This window comes from Macrotis lagotis, chromosome 3 (assembly GCF_037893015.1).
Source record: "Macrotis lagotis isolate mMagLag1 chromosome 3, bilby.v1.9.chrom.fasta, whole genome shotgun sequence".
NCBI classification, from domain to species: Eukaryota; Metazoa; Chordata; class Mammalia; order Peramelemorphia; family Peramelidae; genus Macrotis; species Macrotis lagotis.
Genome location: NC_133660.1, coordinates 253,394,272 through 253,407,911, shown reverse-complemented (window position 1 = coordinate 253,407,911; position 13,640 = coordinate 253,394,272).

Genomic DNA, 13,640 nt, shown 5'->3' with positions numbered 1-13,640 from the left:
ACCACAATAATCTAATATTTAATAAACAAAAGATCAAAGCTTTAGGAAAATGAACTTATCATTGCAGAAAAAAATCCTGGGAAAATTGGAAAGGAGTTTTGAAGAAACTAGGAATTGACCAACATCTCACATTATACCAGATGATGTCAAAAGGGATAAATGATTTAGGTATTAAGGGTGATATCATAAGCAAATATAGAAGCATGGGAAAATATACTTGTGGGTTTTATGTGAAAGGAAAGACTTTGTGATCAAATGATAATTAGAGTCCCCCACAAGTATAATAAAAAGTTTTGATTATATGAAACTAAAAAAGATTTTGCACTGACAAACCCAATGTAGCCACGATTAGAAGGAAAATAGGAAAATGGTAGAAATTTTCTGAATTTTATAGAAAGTTTCTCTAATTTCTCTAAATTTTAATAGAATCTTCTCTAATTTCTCTAAATTCTAATAGAATCTTCATTTCTCAAACATACTGAGATAAACTATATGTATGTGTATATATATATATTCAAATATACTATAGAAAATAGAAAATATTTTCCAATTGATAAATGGTCAAAGTATGTGAAAAGGTAGTTTTCAGAAGAACTAAAAACTATCAATAGTCAGATGAAAAGTGTTCCAAATCATTAATGATTAGAGAAATGCAAATTTAAACAACTCTGAAGTATTAATATACAGCCATCAAATTGGCTAACATGACAGTAAAAGAAAATTAATTATGTTGGAGGGAATGAGGGAAAATGGGACACATTCATGTTTGATAGAATTGTGAACTGATCCAACCATTCTGGAGAATATTTTGGAACTATATTGGCTATAAAATTATACTTATCCTTTGACTTAGCAATATTGTTACTATATATATCAAATAAGTAGGAAAACGACTTATATATACAAAAATATTCATACCACTTCTTTTTGCATGGACTAAGAATTGGAAATTGATGGAATTCTCATTAACTGGGACTGGCTAAACAATTTGTGGTATGTAATAAAATAATAACACTATTGTGCTGTAAGGAATGACAAGCAGGATGATTTCAGGAAAAAAAACGAAATGATTATATGAACTGATGCAAAGTGAAATGAGAACCAAGAAACCATCATGCAAAGTAATTGAAGTATGACTTAGCTACTCTGTTCAAAACAATGATTCAAGAGAATTTCAAAGGATCTATCATAAAAAAAATACTTTCCACCTTCTAAGAGAGAATTTAAGAAGCATGCTTCCAAAGTGAAGCATACTTTCTTCTTTATTTATGTTTCTCACTTTTCTTGAGACTTTTTGCATAATGCCTAATAGGGAAATATGTTCTTCATGACTTCAGATGTATAATTCCTTGCATTCTCAATGGGTGGGGAAGTGACTTTAAGGAGGAAGAGAGTTTGGAACTCAAAATTTTATAAAAGTTAATATTTTTTAAAAATCACTTTCATGGACCAGAGGTTAAGCTCCCCTGACCTAGTGTAACTTTTTCATTTGATAGATTCAATCTTAGTTTTCTTTAAAAATATAAAATTTGGCCCTGGTCTTACAGGTGTTAACTGGCAGCATCAAGCTCTCAGATTCTAGAACCAGATTTTTTGATTCTTCAAACATTGGAACCTTTCCACTACACAATTCTTCCTTCCTAAAAGTTATTGGTAAATCTGGCAACTTGACTAAGACCCAGAAGCTAGTGGGGTCTACATGTGTATATATAAAACTTTATTGTGAAGAATAATCTTAAGTGTGTAAAAAATATTCTTCAATTATTGCTAGATTTTACTTCTCCTTAAAGTATCTGTAGTTCATTTGGAAAACTGAAACTAGTTCCATATCACTCATAGATCTCTGCCCTTAGACCTTATTAGTTTTGTGATGATAGATAAATCTCTTATCCTCTAATTTCCTCAGTTTACCAATTATAAAATGAAGATAACAATAGCACCTACCATTCAGAGTTATTTATGAGGAATAAAAGAGAAAGGTATAATACCTAGCAAATTGAGGGTGTTATCTCTCTCTATATATGCTTATTCCATTTCCTTTACATCCCATTGTAGATAGTGAAGATGATGCCTGGGAAGAGTTAACCGTTCATCTTCTGGAGGAATCTGAAAAGTTAGAACCATCCTGGATAAAGAAATACATATTTTAATTGGAACTGAGCATCCAAGTCTCCAACTCTCCTCCATCTGCTGATATTCTTCTTTTCCTTTGTATCTCAGGCTTTCTGGGCTGCTTTTAGGATTTTGCTTTTCCATTAGCCATTTCAGAGCGTGTCCCTTGGGATTGGTTTTAGGATAACCCTATAGATACAAGCCAGTCTCCTTGATTTCCTTTTCCTTTCCATTCCTCTATGACTTTTTCTCTGAAGGTTTCATTTTCAAATAAAGACAAAGAATTATGACTGTGTCTGTGCTCTAGCTATTCCCCTGCCCTACTACTATGAAGTGGACTGACTGATTTGCAGACACCTCTGGTCAGCCCTGTAGTCAGACTGACATCATTGTAGACTGTGAGATCACCTTCCATTTTTCCCAGAAGCATCTTGCTGCTACTGCTGTCTCTGTAGGGTCTTGATCACAATAGGGAGATGAGCTCATATCAGCAGTTCTATTGTGCCGCTCATGTTCCTATGTGGAGGGTCAAGCATCAGTACAGTGATGATGTTAAATCTTATAATACTTTTTATTTCAGGCTAACTTAGAGTTCAGATTTCAAACCCCACGTCTGACCCATACTGACAGTTACCCTGGACAAGTCCCAATCTCACAGGCAGCTCTCAAAATCCATGCAATATAGAACTAGCACCAATTTAAATTGTTGGGAGGATTTTCCTCACAAGGAATTCCCTATATTAATAAAACTAAAAGAATACAGGCCAAATGATCAAAATCAAAATTTTCCAAAGCACTCTCATAGTCATTGCCTACAAACAACCTCATGAGGTATTTAGGATAGGTAATATTATTCTCCTCTAATATACTCCAAGGGTCATTTAGGTGGTGCAGTGGATAGAGCATTAGCCTTTGGAGTCAGGAGGATGGGAGTTCAAATCCAATCTCAAATGCTTTCCACTTACTAACTGGATGACCTTGGGCAAGTCACTTAACCCGGATTGTCTCACATCCAGGTTCATCTCCAATTATACTGATCCATATCTGGCCATTGGACCCAGATGACTCTGGAGGAGAAGGTGAGGCTGGTGACTTAGCACAGCACTCCCTCACTCAAATCCAAATCATGTGCTTATAGTAGCATCACATAATCATCATTGTTCTCCTTTACATAGGAGCAATGTGAGAGGCAGAAAGATCAAACAATTTTTCTAATGGCATCCAATAACTTAGTATATGAGATAGCTTAAGGGCATTAACATTCAGAGAACAAGTTATTTCACATTATTATAGAAAATCTGGGAGTTCCAAATTTGATTAAATAACAAAATTGCCCACTTTATGATACCAAATGCATTTTGCCTCGATATCTATGTATTTGGGAAAGTATCTTCTTCCAGTATATTTTCCACCACAGGTGTGGGTGAAATAAGACATTGAAAGTTCAATTGGCCTATCCATGTTCCTTCAAGGGGTACTTAAAGCATATTCAAAGTTGAGAGACAGAGACCAAGATGAAGACCATACCACGTGCTTCTTGGAACTAGGGGTGGGGGGAGGGGATAAGATATTATATTGGTCCTCAAGTATTTTTAGGGCTGCTGTGTATGTGCAAGAAGGATTAAGTTTGGGCTGCTTGACCTTAAAGAGCAGAAATAGGTAGAAGTAGTAAAGACACAGACATAAGGGGACATTATCATATTATTTTTGTTATTGTTATTCAGTTATTTCAATCATATCTGATTCTTCATGACCCCTTTTGGAATTGTCTTGGCACAGATACTATAATAGTTTTTCATTTCCTCTCCAAATCATTCTTCAGGTGTGGAAACTGAAAGAAAAAGGGTTAAATGACTTTGTTCAGTGTCCTACAGCTAGTGACAAAGATCACATTTGAACTCAGGTTCTCCAGATTCTAGTCATACCACTCTATTCACTATACCACCTAGCAACCCAGAATTATAGTTCTCTCAAAGTAGAAGGATCTTCTACCTTCTGCTTCAGTAGGAGAAGTCATTAAATGAGAAATAGGTTTTTACTGTTTCTAGATGTTTCTGAAATGATACTGATTTTTTGGTGGAGTTAAGATGTTAGGAAGGCACTCACCTGAGCTCTCCTCCAAACACCTCCAAATTATGATTCCAATTCTACAGTGGCAGAACCAGCAAAAAAGATGGAGTGAAATAATTTTCTAGCTCAGGACAATTTAACAGGTCAGGAGGAAAGATGTTTGAAGCAGAATGCAAAAGGATCACAGTCAGCCCCAAGTAATACAGAAATGGGTAGCAGGGTTACTGAACTAGTGGCAGCAGTAGCATGTTCCAGACTCTCAGCCCATAGATGCCAAACATAATTTATAAGGTTAGTAGGAAAGGTCTGTCATAATTGGGTGAGAGTGGAGAACATTCCAATGCAGCCTGAAGTAAACCAGGAAGAGACCTTGAGAACTATTTGCTTCTGGAGCTGCTAGTCATCATACATTCAGGGGTATCAAATAACTGGTTAGAATGAGATTATAGTAGTCTTTTTGCTAGCACTGAGACAGGACTCTATTGCTTTGCCCATAGTCAGATACGAGTCACAGTCCTGGGTGACAGTCCCAGGGTGGAGAGAAACAGGAGCAGGAACAATCCTCATTGTTCCAGGTCAGAAAAAAGTCCTTGTGGTCACTCACAGGCCAGAGCAGAAGCCAGAAGAGTAGTAAACACCTTTCCTTAGATCCTATCATCTTGTGATCAACTTTAATGGATTTGCTCATACCATCAAATGCAATAACCAGGGACAGTTGTAGAGTGCCTGTGACAGAGAATACCACCTCTATCCAGAGAAAGAACTGTGGAGTTTAAACAAAGACCAAAGTCTATTACCTTCAATTGTTTTTTTAAAAAGTTTCTTATAGTTGATTATCACCCCCATGTTGCTGTTAGGGTGTACAATGTTCTTCTAGTTCTGCTCATCTCGATGAGCATCAGTTCATGCAAATCCTTCCAGGTTTCCCTGGAAGCCCTCCTTATTTCTAATAGAACAATAGTGTTCCATCACATACATATAACACAGTTTGTTAAACCATTCCCCAATTAATGGACATTCACTCAGTTTTCATTTTTCATTTCATGTTTGCTCATCCTAGAAATAGAGCCCCAACTTAACATAGAGTTAAGATCAAGACATAGGCTGGGGTAATGACCAAACAATAGAAGAGAAAAAAAAACTGATCATAGACAATTACTATGAGGATCAAAATACACACTCAGAAGAAAATTAAAAAATAGTTAAAACTTTTATATCCAAAGTCTCCAAGAAACATATGAATTAGTCTTTCCATGGAAGAGCTCAAAAATGATTTTGAAAATCAAGAGAGACAGAAGAAAAATTGGGAAGAGATATGAAGTGATGTGAGAAAGTCATGAAAACCAAGTCAACATCTGAGTGAAGGGGACACAAAAAAAAATACTGATGAAAATATCTTTAAAATCAGTCTGAACAAATGAAAAAAAAAGGTTCTAAAAGCTAATAAGGAGACAAATACTTTAAAAAGCAGAAATGACCAAATGAAAAAGGAAATACAAAAAGCTTACTGAAGAAAATAATTCCTTAAAATATACAATTTAACAAAGGGAAGCTGATAGCTTTTTAAGAAATCAAGAACCATTAAAACAAAATGAAAAGACTGAAAAAACTAGAAGAAAATGTGAAATATCTCATTGGAAAAAACAACAATCCTGGGAAAGAGATCTAGAAGACATAATTTTAAAATTATTGGACTTCCTGAAAGCTATGATAAAAAAAAAAAACCTAGCTGTTATCTCTTAAAAAATTATTAAAGACATCTGAATGGAAAGAAAGTTCTACCTTTAATCATCACTAAGGGATCTGCTTGATTTCAAGATGCAAGGCTCTTCTTACTCAGGAGAATGCCTGTATTCTTGGGTGTTTGAGTCTGGTTTGGTTGGAATAGTGGTCTGGAATTGCCTGCACAGATCAAAAAAAAATCCAATAAATAATGTGATTTCTCAGTGAATGTGAAATTCAAACTAGGGATCCCTTTACTCTCTGACTCTAATAATTCTGAAACTGTAATGGGAATTTTATTTTTTCGGAACTCTATGGAGTGATCCAGAAAATCCATTGAACTTATCTGAGATAAAGATAGAAGAATTTCCTCAATTTCTTAATGACTGTTTTTTTCTTTAAGTTATCTATTATGTATTGACATGTTAGTATGACTAACACTTAAAACTATAAATTTCCCTTAATTTCGCATATAACATTCTCATATAGAGATAGCAGGAGAGACTAGAAAGCCTACAATTCCTGTCAAATGAACAGGATTTTTACTTCTAGAACTTCTGATTGTGGCCATTTAAGCAGAGCCTCAGCTTTAAAAATAAAAAAGGATATTTGCCCTTCTTAACAGGTTTAATATTAATTTCATAACATGAACCAATAAATGAAAAATGACTTTAAAGAAGTTTATAAATGAAAGTACTTTGTTACTATAATTAACATTTTTTAGTTACTAACATAGCACTGAAAAAGGAATTCAAAGATTTTGGCATGGAAACATTTTCTTTTCAAATTACTGTTATAATAAATAAGATGATAAATGTTATTTTGACTATGTATACTTTAAAAAAAACTTTTAAAATTATCTGAATGTTTTACTTATATTGGGAAATTTGATATAATAATAATTAAACAAAAGAGTTAGCTCTAAAAAAAAGACAAATTATCAAGGAAAACTGCCCTAATATTCTAAAAGGAGATGTCAAAATAAAAATTGAAAGAATCCATCAATCAGCTCCTGAGAGAATTGTAAAATGGGAATTGCCAGAAATGTTATAGCCAAATTTCAGAGATCTGGAGTCAAGGAGAAAATGTTGCAAGCAACCAGAAAGAAAAGGTTCTATTAGAATAACAAAAAATTTAGCAGCTTCTACATTAACGCTTGGCATATGTTATTCCATAATGCAAAAGAGCTTGGAATTACAGCCAAGAATAAGTTAACCAGTTAAATTGATCATATTTCTTTCAGGGGGAAAATATGAGCATTCAACATATAGGGGACTATCAAACTTTCCTGATGAAAAGATAGAGGTGATCAGAAAATTTGATCTTCAAATAAGAGAGTCAAGTGAAGCATATGTTGGAAAGGGAAATCATAAGGGATTTAAAAAAGTTAAACTGTGCACATTCCTACAAGGGATGATGATACTGATAAAATACATTCTTGTTATTAGGGCACATAAAAGGAGTATATAAAGACAGAGGGAACATAAGTGAATTGAATATAAAAAGGTGACAACTAAAAAATTAAATTAAGGGATAAGAGAGGAATGTACTGGGAGAAAGTGAAAGAGGTGTAACGGATTAATTATCTCATGTAAAAAGAGACAAGAAGTTTTTACAGTGAAGAGAAAAGGGGGGAGTTGAGGGGGGAGTGAAAGAACCTTATTCTCATCAAAAATGGGTCAGTGAGAGAATAACATATATATTCACTTGGGTATAGAAATCTATCTTACCCTGCAGGAAAGTGGGAGGGGGGGAAAGGATAAAATAAGGGAGGGAAAGTCATAGTCCCTTCTCATGCTTCTGATGACGGACAGGGTGAAAGGAGAGAGAGAGAGAAAGAATAGAATAAAGGGGAAAAAATGGTTGAAGGGAAATAGAGTTAGCAGTAGTAAATGAAAAAAGTTTTGAAGAAAATCTCTCTTAAAAAGATCTCACTTCTCAAACATACAGAGAACTGAGTAAATTTATAAAAATAAGAGCCATTGCTCAATTAATAAATGACAAAAAGATATGAACAGTTTTCAGATAAAGTAATCTAAGCTATCCATAGCCTTACGAAAATTCAGTATTGATTGGAGAAATGCAAATTTAAACCATGTGGGGTACCACCTCATAGCTGCTGGTTTGGCTAATAGGACAGAAAAGAAAAATGATACATGTTGGTGTAATGTTAGTGGAGTTGTGAGCTAATGCATCCTATAGAGCAATTTGCAACTATAGACAAAAAGTTTTTAAACTATGCACACTTTTTGACTTAGCAATACCACTATTAGTTCTGTATCTCAAAAGTTATATAAAAGGAAAAGAACCTATATTTACAAAAATATTTATGCTGGCTCTTTTCTGGTGGTAAAAATGTGGAAATTGAGAGAATGCCAATCAATTGGGGACTAGCTGAAAAAAATTGTAATATATGATTATGATGGAAAACTTTTGTTATAAGAAATAATAAGCAGGATACTCTCAGAAGAACCTGGAAAGACTTATGAGTTGATGTAAAGTTAAATGAACTATGTACAAAATGATATCAACAATTGTAAGCTAATCAGTTGTGAATGAGTTATTTTTCTCAGAAATACAATGATAAAGACAATTATGAAAAACTTATGCTAAAGAATGCCATTCATACTCAGTGAAAAAACTGATGAGGTCTGGACATAGATTGAAACATAATTTTTTTAATTTTATGTTTTGAGACTTTTTGCCTATATTTTCTTTCACAATATAATTATGTAAATGCTTTCCGTGACTACACATGTATAGCCTAAAATGAATAGCTTGACTCCTCAGTGGAGAGGGAGGACAGATGAAGCAAGAGAATTTGGAACTCTAAGTGTTAAAAATGGCTGTTAATTTTTTTAAGTAACTGGGGGAAATAAAATACTAAATAAAAATTAAAATGGAAAACAAACAAAAAAAGGTCATGTTACTTTTTGACTGGAAGGACTTACACTCTACATTGCCCAGAAATCTTGCCTCCTTACTTGGAGAACAGTATGATTTGTCCCCTGATCTGTAGATATTCATTATTTATATACTTCTTTCATATACACCATTAAGAATTTTTTTAATGACCTGATTTGTACTTCAAAGTTGAACACTATAAACAGTTATTCAGTATGATGGTCAACTTCTCTTTGTAATGACCACCTTTGTCATATGAATAATAATCATAGAAAAATTTCAAGTTCCAAGAAAGTAGGACTACCTAGTAAATTTGAGTTCAAAGCCAAGTTCTAATGGGTAGATTGGCAGCACTCACTATATAAATAGAAGCAGAGCTGAATGGATAGAAGATCCTGGACACACTGATACCCATAAAACTTTCTTAGCACTTCTGTCTGATCTAATCCAGTCTATTACAACTTGCAGAGTCAGTGTGTACTGTCCAACAAGTGGTTATTCATGCCACCTGGGAATTAAATGACCTATACCACTTACCTCATAGCTGTTTTCTAAGAGAGGTGTTTTGTAAGTTTAAAGCATTTGGGAAATTTGGCTTTTTTTTTATTACTAAGATTAGGATCTTGCTGTTTCCTATTGCTAAAGTATTATGAAAGATTGAGAGTTTCAGGAAAATAACAGCAGTTAAGTAGCAAAGGCTGACTGTATCACTGAAATTCTTGGAGACATTCCTTTGTAATCTATGTAACCTTTTTTATCCAATTTATTTCTGATCACTATGAAAAAGGAAGATAGTTATAATGGGGCGTTGGCAGAGTGATAATATCTATTTTCTCAACAATGGTACTCAGCAGGTGATAAAATGCTCCCTCCCTTGGAAAGGGAAAAGGGCAGCTGCCTACAAAACAACAGTGATCTTCTGTGGAGGAAGGAGGAGAAAAAGCATTGTGCAATAAATCTACTAAGCAGGGAGTTATTTCAGGAGTGTCGGGTGACGTCAAATATGGTCTTTTGAAGGTCAGCAATTTCGTGATCGACGTTATTAGAGATTTCAAGGAGCACAGCAATCCTTTGATCTGAATAATTTGTCATGGAAATTATTTTCTTGGCCTTTACAACTAATTTTAAAACACTACTTAGGGACATATTGTATCCTCAGAAGTACCATAACACCTATCTGCCCCACATTTTAAGAATTCAGAAGCAGGTATACAATTTTTTCCTGGGCTTTTTGATAGAATTATTGCTTCCTTATTTAATAGCATTGTTCATTGAGAAAATTAAAACAAGCTCGCTGATTGCAACCCTATTTTTCAATGAGGAAGCAGAGATATATTAGATAGATAGATGATAGATAGATAGATAGATGATATATAATTTATTAGTTCCTAATCGTGACAAAAGCAGAATATAAAAAACTATAATTAAGCAAGTATCCTTGCTTACTTACTTACTATTCAAGTAGCCTACATTCTAATGGAGGGAAACAACACATAAAGGGGAACTAGAAAGGAGAAAGTGTCTGAATCACAAGATACAAAAAATTGCCCTGATATTGCTAATAGGACATTTGTATTTATATAATGTTGCTGAGGTATTTTTAAATACAATGGTGTTTTGATCATTTTGAAAAATCAATTTTTGAATTACTAATCAAATATGTCATCTTGATGTTGTACTAAGCAAATTCCAAATAACATTTATCACTTGAGGATGCATTATTTATAATAGAAAGAAAATATTATTTAATGAAAAGAGTGATCCTTAAATTTTCATTATCTCTCATTCCTTTTGCCTAAGTTGTTACCAGTCTATTGGTTTCATTTCTGTAACATCTCTAGAATACAAGCCTTTCTCTCCTCTTCCATGACTACTACTCCAGTACCCTCATCATTTCATACTCAACTATAGTAGTAGGCTGTTGATAGGTCTGCTTACCTCAATTCTCTCCCCATTCCAATTCATTATCCATTCAACAATCAACAAATTTTCTAAAGTACAGGTCTGACCATGTCATTTCCCTATTCAATAAACCACAATGACTCCCTCTCATATCTAAGATTAAATACAAAATGCTCACTTTGGCATTATGAGCCCTTTCTAATCTAAGCATTCGAACTTTCTTGTCTTCTCATACCATATCCCTCATCACATACACTCCAATCCAGAAACGTTTGATACCTGGATATTCCACAAATAATATTCTCTGTCTCTTGGTTCTGGACATTTTCTTTTGTTGTCCTCCACACTTATGATGTTCCTCTTCATCTCTAACTACTGAGCTCTCTGAATTCCTTTAGGTGCCAATTTAAATCTCACTATTATAGGAAGTCTTTCATATACCCTTTTAATTTTAGTGCTTTCCCTCTATTACTTCCCATTTATCCTGGATATAGTTTACTTTGTGGGTGTTTGTTCAAACACATACATACACATATATCAAATATTCATATATACATATACATATATATATGTATATATATATTTCAAGCTGTGTCCTGAGGGAAGAGATTGTCTTTTGTCTCTTTTTCTAACCTCAGCACAGTGAATGGTATATGGTAGGTGTTCAATAGATATTTATTGATTGCAAATAATAATAGAACTACTTTATATATATATTTACTCAATGGTTAAATTTAAATTCTATATTGTTTATATTGTGTATCCTAAAATCTAAAAATGCTTCTCCCTTTAATAAATAAAAAGAGGCGTTAACTTGCATGGCCACACAATAAAAGGAAATGCTTCAATGACAGTTACTTGCATCATAGTGGTGATGTTTTCAAAATGTTCATGTTTATAGAAGAGAGATAATATTCAGTGAATTAAACATTTGTTAATGCATTAAGCCATAAAAATGATAAAAAAAACTTTCAGGAAAATGAACAATTTTATATGAAAGCAATTATTTAACTATCTACACTATAAAAGCAAAGTGGATGAAAAAAAACTTATTGTTAGCATCCACTGCTGAATGAGCATTACATCTATTTGGTCCAAAAATATGTTATGTTCATAAAGAATAATGGTTCACAAAATAACATTGTATACAACTGCAGTAACAATGTGTGATAGTCAACTCTGATAGACTTAGCTCTTCTCAATGATACAGTAATCAAACACAATTCAAAAAGATTTTTAATGGAAATAGTCATCCACATCCAGAGAAAGAACTATGGAGCAAGAATGTAGACTAAAGCATATTATTTTTAATATGCATTTTTTGCTTTTCTGTGTGATTTTTTTCTTGTTTTCTTTATCATTTTCCCTTTTTATTCTAATTATTTTTTCACTACATGAATATTATGGAAATACATTCAACTTGATTTTACATGTATAATCTACATCAGATCACTTGCTGTTCATGGAGAGGGAGGAAAGGAAGAGAGGGAGAAAATGAGAGAGGAATGCAAAATCATACAAAAATGAATGTTGAAAATTGTCCTTATAATTGGAAAATAAAAATAAAGAAAGAAAAAAGGATGAATGGTTCAACTAGAATTGAATAGAAGATAGACAGCATCCTAGAAATCAAATAATCTCCACATGTTCAAGGCCCCACAAATCCAAAGACAACGATATCTGGATAGGAATCACAGACCATGATAATCTCAGAAGAATGGAGCAATGTAGAGATGAGAATGAAACAGCCTCTCTCAAATAGGCTCCTAAGAACTTCACTATTTTCCAAGAATATAACTTTAGTCCATTAACTTTTCTTTGAACACTGTCCTTATCTATTACATTTTAGAACTGGTACAACTGAATATTTTCTATTTGTGAGACCATTGTCCTAACACTTCTTTCCTGCCCATGTACTAATTTTCTAGTATTCCATAGCTACTTCTTATACAAAATTGATCTAAGTTCCATGCTCTTTTGTAAGCATAGCCATGCACCATATTTTACAGTGTGATGCCAAACAATGATTTCCAACAACAAAAAAGATATCTTGATGCTTTTAGAGCCTGGGAAGTTGTGATTTAGTGTTTCAAGACAGGCATAGCAATACTCCATTTTCCCCTCTAGATCCGTCTGTTTCCCCAGGGATTCTTAATCCTAACAGTATAGTAGGTATAAAAAAGCTTCAGAATATTTCAAGGATGATTTATTAGTTAGAAATAGAGTGAGAAAAATCATTGAGAACAGATATCATTGGCAAAAGAGGTGGGCATAGCACATAGCAAGAATGGGAGATAAAATGTTCAGAACTCAAGATGGGCACTATTGCTTTTAAAAAAATATGTATAACAATGAAATATCTCTAGGATAGGTAACTAACTGAGCATTCTTCATTTGCGAGTCCTGAAAGAGGACATTTATCTGCATAAACTAGAGTTGGCACGAAGCAGAGGTATTCCTCTAGTCCCCATCCCTGGTCCTCCTTTTTCCATCCTCCTTTTTTATGCTGTATTAAGGGCAGCTGGGTGGTGCAATGGATAGAGCTCACCTTGGATTCAGGAGGATAGGAGTTTGAATCCAGTCTCAGACACTTGCCCCTTACTAGCTGTGTGACCTTGGGCAAGTTACTTAATCCTGATTGCCTCAAATCTAGGGCCATCTCTAGTTGTCCTGATCCATATTTGGCCACTGGACCCAGATGACTCTGGTGCAGAAAGTGAGGCTGGTGACATAGCACACCCCGCCCCCAATCCAATTCACATGCTTGTCATGGCATCACTTCCCTGATGCTGAGGTCTTCTTCGAGAATGAAGAGAATGAAGGACAAACATAAGGGAAGAAGAATATCATTTAAACCCAGGCCCCAGCAATTAAAATCACAATTAAATATCAGCTCACTTAGCCAAAGGCACAGAAAGCAAGTTCAGTTT